The sequence below is a fragment of the Gasterosteus aculeatus genome, chromosome 21, assembly GCF_964276395.1.
Source record: "Gasterosteus aculeatus chromosome 21, fGasAcu3.hap1.1, whole genome shotgun sequence".
Classification (NCBI taxonomy): Eukaryota; Metazoa; Chordata; class Actinopteri; order Perciformes; family Gasterosteidae; genus Gasterosteus; species Gasterosteus aculeatus.
This window is the reverse complement of record NC_135708.1, coordinates 3,875,315-3,892,840: the sequence shown is the minus strand read 5'-3', so window position 1 is coordinate 3,892,840 and position 17,526 is coordinate 3,875,315. Positions and strand designations below refer to the sequence as shown.

Genomic DNA, 17,526 nt, shown 5'->3' with positions numbered 1-17,526 from the left:
GCTCTGCAAATCATTCTCCATTGGGACATGGATGAGATCTTCCTGCCAGAAAGAGAAGATGGGTGCGCTTCCTCATCAGCAAGGAGTTTGTGCAAGCTAAGGCTCCGAGTTGCACTTGGAATTGAAGTTTACAATGTTTTTGATATTTACACCAAATGTTTTATTGTTTACTGCACGGGCTGTTGCAATTGTTATGCACCTTTGTTAGTAGATATTGACAGGACTATTCTTACTTAGTTTGATCTTACAAAGAACTAACGGCATTTTTTGTTGAGTCATGTATTTTGTTTAATTTAAACCAACAAATCTGAATTTTTTGAATGACTGTTCTGTTTGGACACACAAGAAAAGATATTGCCATGTTTTTATCATGCAGCATGTTTTTGCCTGAAATAAGGTTCTATGTATGGAAGTTTTCAGTTTCAACTGAATATATTGTCTACATTTCAGTTCTTAATTCACTGTCTCTGCGTAAAATGTTAAAAAACAGATTCTCAAAAATTAAAAAACAAAGAGAATTTGTGGGAAAAATTAAACTGGAATTTGAGAAAAATGAATCAGATTTCATGGGGCCCTACTCACTCTGGGTCATAAGAACGGGGTCCATCTTTGAAGTCAATATATCGACCAATAGACTGATCACTCTTCATGGACACACATCTGGGTTCAGGAGACTTTCCTCTCTGCTGATGTGAACTGAAAGAAACACTGAGATTACATCATCACATCATCACCTAATCATGAAGCATCAGCTCACATGGTGTCTGTCCTCACAGAGACCAAAACAAGGTAAAGGTCCATGACGTGAGGTCTGGATGTGGACCACATGACTCCCTGTAGTGGTTTAGGTCTACTGGTCCTGCTGGTCCCACTGAGAATCAACAGCTCAGTCTTTCAGCTCACTGTTTTCTTCACCAGTCAGTTTGGTTTAGTCCCAACAGGTCTCACCAAGTCCTCCATGGAGCTCTCCCTCCCTCACTGGACACTGCTGAAGGGCCCTGGAGCAAGAAACCCAGAACCTCCACCAGAGAGTCTGGTAGAAACACCTCATCATCAGCCTGAGACCCTCACCTTGCATCAACAGGGGGACCAACATCTTTGATGGTCATAGGATGATCCATAGACTGGTTACTCTTCATGGACACACAGCTGGGTCCAGGTCCAGGTCCTGGTCTCTGATGGGTCCTGGTCACACACATAGAAGCAGAGTCAGTGAGTCAGAGACGTTGGGACATGGAGACGAGTGGAGGACAGTTGGAGATGGTCCTCTCACCTCTGAGCTTTGGTCTGGCTGTCATGTTCCCCACACAGAGGGGCTTCAGAGGGAGGGACTCCGTCCTCTGGGTCCTCAGCCTGATTCATAGCAGAGTCCACACCTTCACACCTTCACACCAACCTGCTGGCAGAGCTCACACGTTATTATCTTCATCAGGACAAACACACAGAGCTCATTCACCTCAACACTAAAACTCTCATGGGACACTTTGTGTTGTTGTCTTGAGACAACGTGTCAAGAGACGTCATTTTAAATCCTCATCCTATAAATGTCGTGTTTCTTTTAAGCGCTTTCCTTTGGCAGGAGGCAGCGGTCCATCAGGACGTTATTTATGTTAAATCACTATATAGGCTACTAAAACTCAGCATGCAGAATGACAACACGAGATATGTATAGTTTTATAATATCAATATTATAAGTAAGTATAGGTGGAAGGGAACCAAAAGTGTGGTGCAAAGATCAGTCCTGTAAAACCAAACAAAAGGTTGTTTATACTCAAACCATACAACATATTTTATATTAGTAATATTTCTATTATAGACCTTGTATATATATATATATATATATATATATATATATATGTATATGGTCACACAGAGTTTAACAACGTCTCACTGAGCAGCTATTAAACCAGGAAGTGTGAATGTGTGAATATATTTCCAACTTTAGCGAAGTGTAAACGTCGTACGTTCGATACCCGCTCACTCCTCTCTCATAACAAACAGGGACGTCCGACTTTTAGCGGAGTCTAAATTATCTTCCGTATTTCCGAGTCCGAAATAAATCGAACTTCTAGGGAGATAAAATACGTCCCGGGTGGTATTTATTACGTAGTTGTCGTGATTAGTAACGATTGAAAAGTTCTTCTCTCTTTATTGAACCAGTATTGGCAATTTCTCAACGAGGAAAGACGCTGCAGAATCGGCGGCGGCTTTGCGCATGCGCGCGTTGATTTCAGCCTGCACGTGACGTGTGTCTCCTCTGACTGCAGCTGGACTGCTGCGAGCCGCCAGGTTCCTGCTTCAGTGACGTCACGCCACGTCAGACACCACAGAAGTCTCCAATAAAAACAGATAAGGTCGCTGGTCGCTTTTGACCAGAAGTCGCCAAGAGGGTTTATAAAGTCAATGTACCAAACAACGAAGGAGCCTGCGCATGCGCATATCTCAAGTCACAATTTCGACTTTCTAACTCTTTTTTTGTGGCGGAAATGGACTTCCATAAAAATCACCGTAACTAGCAGAAAGAAACCTGTCAGCGGACCTGACAAGCGCCGCTTCAAGCCTTTGCGCATTAACTCTGCGCAGACATGATCCCCTTGAGTATCGCGACGTGCTAGTTTAGCCGCTACAACAACAACTAGCCAGTAACCGCAGATTCCATTTCAACAATAAAGATACAAACTTCTCAGTAGTAAATGAATTCACGTTTCAACTGCTCTATGCGGTGTTTACTCAGGTCGGTGATGTTTTAACGTGTGTAGTGGAATAAATAAAACATATTCCGGTGGTGGCTGTGTGGCAACGAACAACACTCTGAACGGCGGCCGCCATTTTGTTATGCGCACACGCCGTCTGCGCATACATGCCGCTTCCCACGTGATCCCGTTTTTCCTCCAGCAGGAAAAGTAGAAGGCAAAAATGCCACCTAAGAAAAAGATGAAACCTCTCGCTGACCAGAAGACTATTGCATCTGTATGTTCTGCTCCATGTGCCTCTGCACCCTCCCTGACTTTGATCCGCCTCCCGACAGTTCTGCTTAGTATTAAAATATAAACACGCACACTTAAGCCTAGTTTATGCTTCTGCGTTTCAGTTTGTTGTCTGTTCAAGTTTAGACTTCTGGAGAAAGACAAACTTCCTTTTACCTTTTTAAACTCTGTTAAAATGCTCCTCCTATAAATGTAGTGTTACAAGATGAATGTTATCACTCTTCTTCCAGCAGATGGAGCTGTGCTGTTTCTCCTCTTCAGAGTCAAAGAAGTCAGTAAAACACAGACCAGTAAGGTGACCTGTAGCTGTCCTGATGGAAACACTGTGGTTACCATGGTAACATGGGGAAGCTTTCTCCTGATGGGATGCTTCACTTCACCATGTGATCAGTTAGTAAAAGGTCGACTACAACCTGCTGATCAATGAGAGAAAAACTGAAGACTAAAGAAAACAAACACAGTCAAACACTAAAAAGTGACTAAATGTGTTTAAAGCAGATGAAGAAATGAACATGAAGCTTTGTGGACTTAAAGGACTGAAGCAGCAGGTGAGACAAACAGAGCGTCTCTCAGGTGTGTTTCAGGAACAAAGGCCCAGGTGAGCTCTGTGGTCCCTGCTGGGTCCTAGTGCCCCTCCGTCTGCTACCTTCCCCTCCTCATCAGTAACAGTCCTCACAGACCCCAGATCAGACTGAGCTCCTCTTCTTCATCACAGCGTCATCATTCAGACTAACAGCAGCTTCTCTCTGCCTGCTCACACAGGCACCATCTTGTTTCCCAGCTTTAAACAATCACACCTTCACAACCATCAATGATGTCATTCAACCAATCACAGCTGCACTTACTGAGCTCGTAGACATGAACTTCCTCAGTGAGCAGCTCTCTTCTGTCCTCAGACGGTCCGTGTAGAAAAGGAGCTCCGTGCTTCACTTCAGCTTCCATCAGACGGAGTGAAGTGACGCAGCTTGTTGTCCTTCATCAGAGAGGGTGTGTCCTCACGTCACCATCAAAGTATGCAGTCTGACTGGTTGACTGAGTCTCAGTCTGAGCTGTTAACAGGGTCAAAGGTCCTCGTGAACAGAATCCTCCTCATGGCTCAACAAGAGTCTTTCAGGATCAAAACCAGCATCTGTGGAACGATCCTTCCACCTTGTAAAGAGTTGCTATGACAACAGACTGGATGCTGTTGTTGGACCAGATGGTTCAGAGGACCCGTGCACGCCCCTTCTTTGTCACCTGGTCTTCTTCTACATGTAGACTAGTAGGGAACACGTGATGAAGCAGAAACCTTTGTAACAAATGTAGTGAAGAGTTAATATTGAATAAAAACATCCACTGAGACAACAGAGTCTGAGCTGAGAGTGTTTTTTAGGAGGGACGGCATCTCCATTCTGTATACTCTGTCTGTATGCTCTGTCGAGCCGTGTATTCCTTTGGACCTCACTAGTAACGACTTCATGAACTTCTTCAATGATAAGATTCTGACTATCAAAGAGAAAATTGATGGTCTCCTGCCTTCAACCAGTGCCGACCTGTCCTCCGATGTAGGAACCTTGGATGCAGCAGTGGGCCCTGATGCCTGTTTGGATGCCTTCTCTTCCATCAACCTTGATCAACTGACTTCTTTATTTTCAAAGTCTAAATCTTCTACCTGTCTCTTGGATCCGATTCCGACCAAACTGCTTAAGGAAGTTTTTCCTTTAGTTAGCACATCCTTATTAGATATTATGAATCGGTCTTTGTTGACAGGACATGTACCACAGTCCTTCAAGGTAGCTGTAATTAAACCTCTTCTTAAGAAACCTGCTCTTGCTCCAGAGGTGTTGGCTAACAACAGACCTATCTCTAATCTTCCCTTCCTCTCTAAGATCATTGAGAAATCCGTCGCAAATCAATTATGCGACTTTCTACAAAACAATGCTTTGTTCGAGGATTTCCAGTCAGGATTTCGAGTGCATCACAGTACAGAAACAGCACTGGTGAAAATTACGAATGATCTTTTACTTGCATCGGACCAAGGACTCATCTCTTTTCTTGTCTTGCTGGACCTCAGTGCCGCATTTGATACCATAGACCATTGTATCCTGTTGCAGAGACTAGAACATTTAATTGGTATCAAAGGAACTGCACTCAGCTGGTTTAAATCCTACCTATCGGACCGATCCCAGTTTGTGCTTGTAAACGGTGAATCCTCAAAGACCACCAATGTTGGTCACGGAGTCCCACAAGGTTCTGTACTTGGACCGATCTTATTTACCCTCTATATGCTTCCTTTGGGCGATCTTATCAGGAAACACCGCATAAACTTCCATTGTTATGCAGACGATACTCAACTGTATCTGTCGATCAAGCCAGAAGAGACAGACCAGTTAGTTAGACTTCAAGAATGTCTTGGAGACATCAAAACTTGGATGACCGGCAACTTCCTGATGCTAAACTCTGAAAAAACGGAAGTTATCCTGATAGGCCCAGAGCGCCTTCGAAGCCAGCTGTCACGTGATACAGTTTTTATGGATGGAATTGCTCTGGTACCCAGCAGCACCGTCAGGAATCTGGGAGTTCTCTTCGACAAGGATATGACCTTCAACTCGCATATAAAGAAGACTTCAAGGACAGCCTATTTTCATCTACGTAACATATCAAAAATCAGGACCTTCCTGTCTCAAAGTGATGCAGAAAAATTAGTTCATGCGTTTGTCACTTCCAGACTGGACTACTGTAATTCTTTGTTATCAGGCTGCTCTTGTAAATCTCTTAAGCCTCTCCAGTTGATTCAGAATGCTGCAGCACGTGTATTAACAAGAACTGAGAAAAGGGATCATATCACTCCTGTATTAACTTCTCTGCACTGGCTCCCTGTTAACTCAAGAATAGATTTTAAGGTACTTCTTCTCACCTACAAGGCACTTGATGGTGAGGCACCGTTGTATCTTCAAGAGCTTGCAACACCGTATTGCCCTACAAGGCAACTGCGCTCCATAGATGCTGGGTTACTTGTTGTTCCTATGGTTTTAAAAAGTAGGCTGGGGGCCAGAGCCTTCAGTTATCAAGCTCCTCTTTTGTGGAACCAGGTTCCACTTTCAGTCCGGGGGGCAGATTCGGTCAGCTCTTTTAAAGTAAAACTTAAAACGTTCCTCTTTGATTCTGCCTATAGTTAGGGCTGGTTCAGGTTAGTCCGGACCAGCCCTTAGTTAAGCTGCTATAGGCTTAGAATGCCGGGGGAATTCTTAGGACACACCAAGCTCCTCTTGCACGCTCTTGTTCTACCATACTTCACATTTTATTAATGCACATGACTAATTCAGCTTCTTTCCGGGAGTTTTTTTTGTGCTTTCTTCCCTATCAGGTCTCCGTAGATCGTGGTTCCTTCGGGACCCTGGTCCTGACACCTACCGTGGCCATGCTGACGCCTGCTGCTGCCATCATCATCATCATCATTATTTTAGATATTAATCATATTACTTTACTCATAAACCGACATTACCCTCTCCTAAAATCTCTGTGCTCTCCCTCCCCACAGGCTTCTGTGGATGGTGGTTCTATGTGATGGTGGTTCTATGTGATGGTGGTTGCCCCTGCAGTGGTCCTGCTGTGCGCCTGGCTTACTACTCACAACTACTTCATTACTATCATTTCTGTCATAGGAATTGCATGTATTATACATTGTTCATTCTGTACACATGGCATCATTGTAGTTTGTCCATCCCGGGAGTGGGATCCCTCCTCTGACGTTCTCCTAAGGTTTCTTCCCTTTTTTCCCTCTTGTAAGGGTTTTTTCATTTTTTGGGGAGTTTTTCCTGTGCCAATGGTGGGTTTCGGGGCAGAGGATGTTGTATGTGTACAGACTGTAAAGCCCTCTGAGGCAAATTTGTAATTTGCGATAATGGGCTATACAAAATAAAATGACTTGACTTGACTTTTTCACTAAACCTTGGAGTGAGATGTTGTCAGGGATGAAGCTGCAGCCGACAGCAGAAACATAAACATGCAAAACAACCTACAATCTCACTCATGTGGGCCTTTATGATCATGAGGTCAGAATGCACACAATTGTACCAAATACACACCTGATGCAATAAGCTACAAGCGACTAGATCTCCACTCTTTGCTGTCCTGCTCCTAAATGGTGGAAGGAGCTCTCTGAAGACATCAGGACCACAGAGAGCCTTCACATCTTCAGACTACAGACACACCTCTTCAGACTCTACCTCCACTAACAAACTAACTGTACCACTTACATTGGACTTATAATGGTTCTTATCTACAGCAAGTTGTAAAGCGGCTTATTTGATGAAAGTGCACTTTGTTGTTTCTTGTTCTTCTGGGTTTGTGTCCTTATGGTTGAAACGCTCTTATTGTAAGTGGCTTTGGATAAAAGCGTCAGCTAAATGACATGTAATGATTTAAAAGATGAACATTAGCACTCATCTTCCAGCAGATGGAGCTGTGCTGTTTCTCCTCTTCATCTCCTTAAGAGTCCAGAAGTCAGTAAAACAGTCCAGTATCACATGACATGTGTCATGGTCAAATATGTTAGAACATAATGATCACGTTTAGCATAAGATTGTCTATATTGAAGCTTGACGTGTGAAAAGCAGAATGACCCAACGTTTCCATTTGCAGCGGAGTCTAAAGAAAGGAGGGCGAGTCAACTTGCTCTCACACAAACGCTGGAACAAAGGAACTGTCTGTTACTTCATCTCAACCTTCATATCTCACTTCGCAATTTGTCATACTGGCCACTGGAGACGACCTTCATGTGTGTGTATAAAAGCTCAGCGCTGCTCGGAGACGCGTCTCCACAGAGCTCTGTAATACGTGCGCGTGTATTTGACCTCCTGCTAGCAAGAAATCAATTGACTTTTACAACTTTGATCATTCATCAAGACTTTGTTTTTATTAGATAACCATAGAAATAAATGATTCTCTTCTCCCGAACTAGTTACAATGAAATATTCCACCAGAGTGTTGCTCGGTGTACCGGTACTAGAAATACTAGCGACGTGTCGCTACGTTAGCAACGTTTAATCTCACAGAACCAAAACACGTGATGGTGGGCTCGACATGTGGACCTAAAACCGGACCAGAACCAGTACCGGAAACCATTATTTAGGGTATATATCATGATAAAATACATCAACGCATTATCTTTTTTTTATTCGGCAGAGTCCTGACTACAATAAGCTGGAATCCACATTAAAATACTCCAAACACACCTTTAGCTGGTGGGGAAGAGTCACATATGACGTGCAGGTTTGTCCACAACCTTTGGACCGAGTGGGACATTTTGTCTGTGCTTGAAGCTCGCGGACGTTGGAGCCAAAGAACAGCAGCGAATCGGTGGATTATGAATCATTGAGTGAGACAAAGCCTGCAGAGTTACTGTGAAACACACAGCGAGCCAGCAGAGACACACACACACACACACACACACACACACACACACACACACGTCTTACCTCTGCCGCTTCTCACGGGAATTATGGATTTAATCTGCTGTTTCTGCAGTGAGGAAAGTCCCCGAGCCGCTTCACTTCCTGCTTCAGGTGTGAGACGTGAAACCGCCTCAGGAGTCTGGCAGGTGTTTTTTGAGCCAATCAGAAAGCTTGAGCGTCATGTGACCGGTTTTTCCTGCCTGGGGAAGCTGGTGATCGTGTGCGTTACACAGTTCAGTGACATGTCTTGTTTATTTTGGCTACAAAGATGATGTGATGACTATTGAAACAAGGAACATCCTTGTTTCAATAGTATATGACACTCAAAATGCCCTTTGTTATTAACGTGACTAAAAAGTAGTCAAATATTTCATATTTTGTTCATCATTTTGGAAATTATATTTGACTAAATTATTTTTTTGAAAGCTAACCTCACCTTTTAATTTCCAAATAATAACATACACTCTTACCAGCAGTCAAAACAATGCCATTTACTGCTTTTAATATAGAAATAAAGTGTATATTGCATAATTATACATTATAAAAAGAGTTCTGCATCTTGGCCCGGCCCTCCGAATTATTTTTAGTTTCCCATTTGGCCCCCTGGGAAAAATAATTGCCCACCCCTGCTCTATAGGCAGGAGGATGAGAATTAAGTTAGTGCTTGAAAACATCTGTAAAATGTGATTAATCAGAAATGGGCTTGTTGGTCTCATTGAAGACGAGTTACACAAAGTACTTGGAGACAATGTCCGGGTTCGCTTCACCTACACACAGCACAGCTGTAGCTAAGGTGACTCACACAACTCAGTCTGCAGACTTTGGTCTGCTGCAACGCGACTCTACTGTTGAGTATTAAATATAAACATGCACGTTTACGCTAGAATGAAATGACACTTGAACTATAAATGCAGAGTAATAATGTGTGAAGGCCGCTTCATGTATTTCAAGTTTCACACATGTGAAATGTGCTCATACACACAACTGCAATGCTCTCGCATGATAATGTGGAATATAACGGTTCAGTGGAGAATACGAACATTACAATTAAAAAGGAAGGACTTCCTTTCAACTGCAGGAAACAGGAAGTCCACACCAGGAAGTGCATGTGCTTTTACTGGATTTGAAGTAGTACTTCAACCACAATGCATGTTCACCTGATCCTCCTCATCCAAACTTTATTCTTTGAGGTGAGAGGCAATGAAAGTCAAGTCAAGCAGAGGTGCCTTTGACATCTCGAGGTCCTCAAGGGTTTTACTGTCAGATACAGAGCATCACACGGAGTATAAGGAAAAACAACGAGGGAAATACACTTTACCGCCTACAGCAATAGTGGAGGAATTCAAACTATAGGAAGTGAGCATTCAGCAATGAGCAGACTGGGCTGGATTGGTTCTCCCTCTCAAAACGCCAAGAGAATATTGTAATGTGACCTAATTCTAATGCAGGATAACAGTTAAACTACCAACTGACCTTGTGACTCTTTGTCTTGTAGCTCTGGTTTGCATATTTGCAAACAGTCATCATCCTCGTGCTTAATGTTGACCTGCTAGTGATGTGGGAACATTCATTGTCTTCATCTTCTGTCTCAAACAGAGAGAGACCAAACATATATATCCTAAATCAGGAGTTTCTGTGTGTACTCTACATATAGCACGATAACAAAGAAATGCAATGCAATCATTTGCCATATCACTCCGACCTGAATGAAGACATATTAGCATGTTGCTATAGTCATAATGGATGAATGTGTTTGGTCCATCTCAGATCCTGCAGGCAGAACACCATGAGGAACCTGACTGCTGACTCACAGCCTGGCTCACTGTAGCAGAAGGCCATGAAGGTCCTGCTGCAGTGCCGTAGAGTCCTCTTCTTCTGGACGGGACATCTACATGCATGTCCCTCAACTGGCTTCACTGTTTGGATGACGTTTCCAATTGACATACTTGATGCACATCTCATGTGTTGATTCTTCAACACGTGCGGACTCTTAAATAATCACATTAAAGCACAGTGAATAGATAGTTGTGTGTTTATTCACGTTATAATGAGGTGGCATAAAAAGCTGTAATATAAAATGATTCTGGAACATTGTTTTACTAAAGAATAGACAAACAAAGAATGAGCACAAGTTAAACACATTACATCACAGAACGATGCTCTTGCCAACAACTATTTCACTTATTCATCACACTCCTATCGAGTCCTGCAGCATACGTAATGTCAGTTTGCAGGAGTGTTTAAAATATTCATAATGTGTGTGTACTTGGAACGTGATGGTGTGTGTGCACGCAGTGACACGTGGGTAACACACAGTGTGGTTACGCATGATGTTCAGACACAAATGAGACCATTTCACAGTGAGTCTGAATGCTTGCCCATCTTCCAGAAGCAGATGTGTGTGAGCTTCACCGTCATCTGCTGGATTACTGAGGCTACAGTCAAAGCCTCTTCTGTCCCCATCAGGTTGTGCATCTGGAAGAGAAATAAAAACCTCTCCAGTCATTTTATGCAAACAGTTAAATATAATGCTCATTGCGACAGTCATATGCTGTAGAATCAGGGTGGAAATCTAAACTTTCCATCAATTAAATGAATAGTTGGACACAGCAGAAGTTCTAGGAGGAAATGCTCAATTACAGGACAGTTGATTGCACTGCTGCCATCAGGATAAAAACCAGACTGATGAGACATTTAACTGTCTCAGTGACATGAGGGCACGTCTGGCCCTTTCAGTTTGCACTGAGGATCTGTCCATCACCCGACTCGGTCCCTGCCTTTGTCCCTGAGGTTCTTCAGGTGACAGGAGATGTGGTGCAGCCTCTGTAGCTTCACGTGCATCGTACTTCTGTGTGCCTTTGATCATTTGATCACTGATGATAATCTCGCCCTCGTCTGTCCATTATGTGCATTCAGCATGTTTCCTACTTTTTTTAGGCATGTGTCGGATGACATTACTCCAAATCACATCTCTTCTGAGCCCTTCATCAACATCTGTTGAGGCACAGCTGCTTTCATGGGGTGGTAGTGATGGAGACAATACGCCCGTCTCCCGCTCGCCCTGTCGCACCACAGACAAGTGTCTCTGTAAAATACCACCATGTGTTTGGGCCTTTTCATACATGTCGGCGTCAGGTTGCTTCAACACATCGGTTCATTTTGCACGGCCGGTCTTATAGAGCTGCGCTGCTCATGTTGCTGCTGCTTCATCCATTCAATCTGCTGCAGGGGACCAGAGACATTATTTGAGCGTGCTCCATTTGACTTCCCCCTGGTTGACGAGGTTAATTATAAAAGTAACGGTAATAAAAATCCCCCCGTCTGATTGAGCCTCTTTTCCTTCTTGTTGAGTCTGATCTTTTTATCGGCTACCAGTCTGATGAGATTCTTCTTCTTCTTTAAAAGCACAAACTGTTTGTCGGTCAACGGGATCTGACCTCTTAACACGTTGATCTCACACAGTGCATTAATCCAATCTCTGTTTGCATCAGCCACAATGACTCTCCTTACATGGGGAGAGGATTCATACATGGATTCTAACAGAGTCACATTCCTCCACATGCGTGACCACATTCTGTGTCTGAGCGACAAAATTAGATAGTTAGTGTTTAAACTAATAGTGCGGCTAGTTTTACCCTGAATAAATACATTCTGCACTAAATACATACAGCTGAGATTTCTATGATGTACGTATTTCGTAAAAACATTGATAACTTCTATATCATTACTGCTGGCATTCATTAAATGGTCTCTGATGAGTAGGTTGTCTTTGTCCTGTGGTAGTAAAACATCATCACAGAGACTCTGGTAAGCCCTCTACAACGTATATAAAGGCTGCCAACATGAATAAATGTGCACCATGTTATCAAAACGCTGTGAAATATTCTTGATAAAGAGTCTTTGCTGGATTCGATGGTCCTCACTACCAAACTAAAGGGATGTTGTAGCCGCGCATCAAACCCTTGATCCCCATTAGTAGCCAGAGGGCAGCGTGGTGTAATCGGGCAACACCCGCCGCTTATTGTTCACCACTTGGACTTTCCTTTTTAAGACGGAACCTCTTCTTGTCCCGTTTGATGGTTTCAGACAGTCAACGTATGTGTGCTGTGATTGGCTACAGCAGATGGAACGAGACCAATCAGCGCGTGGGGCGGGACAACAGCCGCATTACGGCCATTTAACGCGACGCCTTTGCATCCGACGCTGGTTTTACCTTGTAGCGTGTCGTGTGCGTAACATACAAACTGTGTGACGTCATCTTCTTCGGCCCGGACACACACATCACATGTTTAGTTGGTCAGTCACCAAGATGTGGCCCAAGGGGGGGAACCCGATCGCCGGCCCCTGATGTAAAGACAACGCTGTCTGTGTCGCAGTACAACAGCCTCTCCTGCAGCTTATCGAGCAAGTCGTAAAGCATCAACCTGGCGTGGGCCGTTGTCATGGCTCCTGTGAAGACATTTACGTCTCTTACACCAGAGTTGCTGCTGTCTGCATGACGCCACTGCACCAAAGCCGCCTCATCTGGGATCAAACAGAATTGTCTCACATCAAACTGGTCGTGAACATCAGGAATCAGGAATCAGGAAACATTTATTAGCCAAAATATGTCAAACATACAAGGAATTTGTCTTGGCGGTTAGTGCGCGACAGTAGACAGACAAGACAACAGTGCACAGGTAATAAAATAAAGTGGAATGAAATGCTAATGCAATGGGTTAGTAGAATAAGGCTAAGGCTATGGGTTAGTATAAAACAAGGGAATAAAGTGAAAAAATTTTAAATATTAAAAAGTTAAAAAGAAAAATATTAAGCATAAAGTGCACTAACAAACAAGTAACAGACAAGAGACAAAGTGACAAGTGACAAAGTGATGAATTGCAGTTAAAGTGACATGTGCAGTGTGAGGGGGAGTGACTGGTGGAGTGTTATAGTCAGTCAGTGGGGGACCGGGCTCTGTTAATGAGCCCGACTGCTGACGGGAAGAAACTGTTGGTGTGGCGGGAGGTCTTAGTCCTGATGGACCTCAGCCTCCTGCCAGATGGAAGGGGCACAAACAGTTTTTGTCCGGGGTGAGAGGGGTCGGCCGCGATCTTTTTAGCTCGCTTCAGAGACCTGGAAGCGAACAAGTCCTGCAGGGACGGCAGATTGCAGCCGATCAGCCTCTCTGCAGAGCGGAGGACACGCTGCAGCCTGCCCTTGTCCTTGGCTGTGGCTGCAGCGTACCAGACGGTGATGGAGGAGCAGAGGATGGACTGCATGATGGCCTTGTAGAAGTGGACCAACATCGTCTTTGGCAGGTTGAGTTTCTTCAGCTGCCTCAGGAAGAACAACCTCTGCTGAGCCTTCTTGGTGATGGAGCTGATCAGCCCAGTGTGATCAGCTGACATGTTACTCCTCATGCTCAACCGGCCCCACAGAGAGTTTGTTACAGCTCCTCATGGCTTTGTGGACACAAAGCCATGAGGCTTTATTATTTACCATGAGTACTTTATTTGTACTTTATCTTAAAGTTGAAATGTAACTTTTATTCCTTTATGTTTAAACTAACCCATCGCCTTATAGGCTGTACTTTATCCTCCAATGACGGAGCAGTTCTCCGCTGCGCGTCGGGCCTAACAACGCCCCCCAACTCTTACATTATTGAAGATAAAGTGCTGCTTTTATAATACGGTTACCAGCCACATTATGAATAGTAAGTAAATAGCTGCTTTCAGCACTAAACAGTTGTAGCCAACAAACGTTGTGTGTCTCATTTCAGGAGTCTAGAGACAAAATAGTCCCCGTACGTGCAGGTAAACAGCATCGGGTGCTGCAGCGTCTCCTTCATTCACATCGCTCATGACGTCCACCTTCATTGTCCGGTTGTGGAAGCTCGCGTTGACCCAAACTGATCATTTGTGGGATTTCTGGTCTCTTCTCGGCGATCGCCACTGAGCTGAACACTGAAATGTCAACGAACGGCACAAAATCTGACCCGTTACTTTGTGTGCAGTGATACGGAACGCTCGGGTCAATGTGACCAGCAACTGTACATTATGGGTCAATAATGCACCGTGACTCACTCTCAACCAATCAGAGCGCTGCATTTCATCTACCCGTATTATAATATGCTACAAGCTGCTAGAGGTTTAGAGCTTAACAACAGGAATCCAAAGGGATGCATTTTACTTCAGGAGAACCTGAACGTGTTTCTATTTAGTCTCTAAAAAATGTCTTGTCTTCTATGAGGTCAAACACTACGTTGTGTTACCAGAACCTGCTGCAAACCCACAACTGGTTAATTACTATTTGTTCTGTCTGAGTCAATTGAAGGTATAAGGGCCCATTATAAATGCCTCTCATCCTCTCATCAGCAGATCTCATGTCATGGGAGGAATAGGTGCATGGGAGTCCTTACTGAATGATGTGTGATCAGTGTGTACAAATACATGACATGAGCATGTGCTGCCTTTTAGGCAATAGGCTTTTATTTTGTACAAGCTTTTATTTTGAAACGGTTTCATGCCGTAGGAGTTCCGGGGTTAGTTTCCTGTTAGTGGTTAGAGAAAGATGGTAGAATTAGCCAACACGCTTTGGTCATCCATGGCAATCCACATCGTAAATGCTGCAGAAGCAACGTCGTAAGTTGATCATTTCATTGTTTTAATTGTAATGTAAAAGTTAAGATGCATATTTACAGTAAAAGGGGATTTGATGACTGTAATTAAAAACGTTTTATTCACATATGTTTACGTAGGACTAAACTATTGTGTACCTGGTGTTTGTTACAGTTTTCACTCTTCTGTCTGTGACATGATATAAAGAGCCACAGTAAACAGCTTGAGAAGCTACTACGACTCAACGCGTCATTTGGAGGAAGAGTTTAGCTAGTTGAATAGCCGCGGTTGCTACACCGTAGCAAAGACAACATAGAGCATATTGGGTACAGTTATACAGTATATTCATTAGGTATTTATAGACCCCTTCACGGATGATGTCACAGGAAAATGTGCGTAGTGCGCATGTCGGGGTCAGAAAGTTCCGTGAACTTCCAGCGATCGTGTGTAAACGAAACATTGTCTCTTCAAAATGCCGACTTGTTGCGTCGTGGACTGCAAATCGCACCAGTTGTGGACTCAAGTTTTTTAGGATTCCTGCAGGATCTCATCCTTTTCAAAAAAATAGACGACGTCTGTGGCTTTAAACGGGCAGACTGGGACAATGCTACGATCAAAGAAGCTTGTGTTTGCAGTGTTCACTTCATATCAGGTAAAGTCATCCTTTATCACCCCCAAGGGGTCTAATAACTCTGTAGTACCTTGGATGAGCTCGTAGATGTTGCAGTAGTTGGTGCCGTGGTCTTTAACGGCATACCAGGTCTCAGAGATGGACATGGCCTGGTCTTTCTCCCTGTCGCCCTTTACTCATGTGTCCCTCAACAAAACATCTCATGGTGGAGCTGAATAAGAATTCACTTCATTATTCTGATGTTACCAACGATGGCTTGACAGAGAAGCACCATCTTCTCCAGTATGGTCTGGTATGTATGCTCCAGAGTCCAATCTCACATGTTGTACTAATGGACACTAGAAGACCACATGTTCATTACATAGCTCTTAATCCATGGACAGGATGAGACGTTTCACCATTTCCATCTTCATCAACATCATCGTCGTCATCGTCTCGATCTTCATCATCTCCAATTCGTCTCCAACTCTTGGACGTCTGGTTCCACTTCATCTAAAGAAAAGCATGTTTGATGAGCACTCTCACCCCGTCACACTGCTTGGTTGTTGAATTTATCTTCCTGTAATTCTCTTTGTAACCATTTTTAAAATAACCAATAAAGTTCATAAATCTGGTAGATGCCTTCAATCTCAATCTCCTCAAGAGATTTTCCTTCTTCCAAGAGATCCTTTCTCCATTGCCAGGAAAAGCTTTGAGATTTTTGACTTTTTCTGAGACACCCTGAAAAGACAGAAGTGTCCTCTGACGGGTAGAAACACGCCATCAGCTTCTGTTTGTCCTCCAGTGTGGAGAAGTATAAAGTGAATGTGAGACAGTCGTGTACTACTGTATTCTCCCAATGAGCCACATGTAGCGTCTCGTGTGTGAAAGAAGAATACTTTCTAACTCACATGATTGACACAAAATGCACCCAAAGCATCTTCTGCTGTTGGAGCAGCTAAATACAGAAGGTCAAATGGCTCTGCTTCACTTTTACTGGGACTTTAAGGGCCGGTTAACTTGTAAAAACACACATATGGGGAATAAAAGGGAACATAAAGGCACCATTGAGCGCCACGGCCAACAAGAATCCCCATATTGTACGTTATCTCCTGGCCTGAACATCTCTCCTTCACAGCAAACAGGCACACGTGTGGCCTTCCTTTCACACTCATGTTTGTAACTCTGCAGCTGCTTCATGTGCTGGAGGAAGGAGGATCATCCAGAAGTTCTACATTCAGGCTGCCTGTAGTATTGTCACTAACTTCTTTGTTCCCCACATGTCACACTTGCTGATTGACTGAGCTTCAGATGCACGGACTCACTGTGGAACTCAGGCCCACATGGGGAATGAGTTCTTTCAGTTTGGATGCTTATTGACAGGAAACAGCAGAGAGCCGGTTAGCTGAGCCGTGATGCACAGGCTGAAGTTCTGCACCACAGCCTCACCAGACACCGACTTTGGTTTACATCCATAGATTGGCCTTTCCCTGCCGTTGCACATCTGGATGAGCAGATGTACCAAAGGCATTACATCAAGTTGGATAATCAGTGTAAAAGCATCACTACAGAATATAGTGCAGTGAAGGAGCAGCAGGATGCACAAACCTACATATCCATGAGAGATGGATCCCACAGGTTAGTCGGCCTTTAAAGGTCAGTTACCTTTAACTCTTAAAGAACGTTGCAAACCAGCATCCGGAAGCTTCCCATCAGGGAGCCAGGAAGTAGTCGGTGACGGTCCTCATGCGTTTGCTGCTGTTTGTCTTTTATTTTGGCGGGAAATCCCATTTAACACTTTCAATACTCCACTTTGTGAGGAGATAAACTCCACCCTGTTATCAAATGTGTGCTTGTGCTTTGTGTGTTTTTGTTGGTGACTTAAGTGTGATATT

General features: G+C 43.8%; 1 protein-coding gene across 1 annotated transcript in view; it reads right to left on the bottom strand.

Moving 5' to 3' along the window:
- LOC144390253 (protein NLRC3-like) overlaps nt 1-17,526 on the bottom strand; it is an 80,019-nt gene that overhangs the window by 42,890 nt on the left and 19,603 nt on the right. The window lies entirely within an intron of this gene.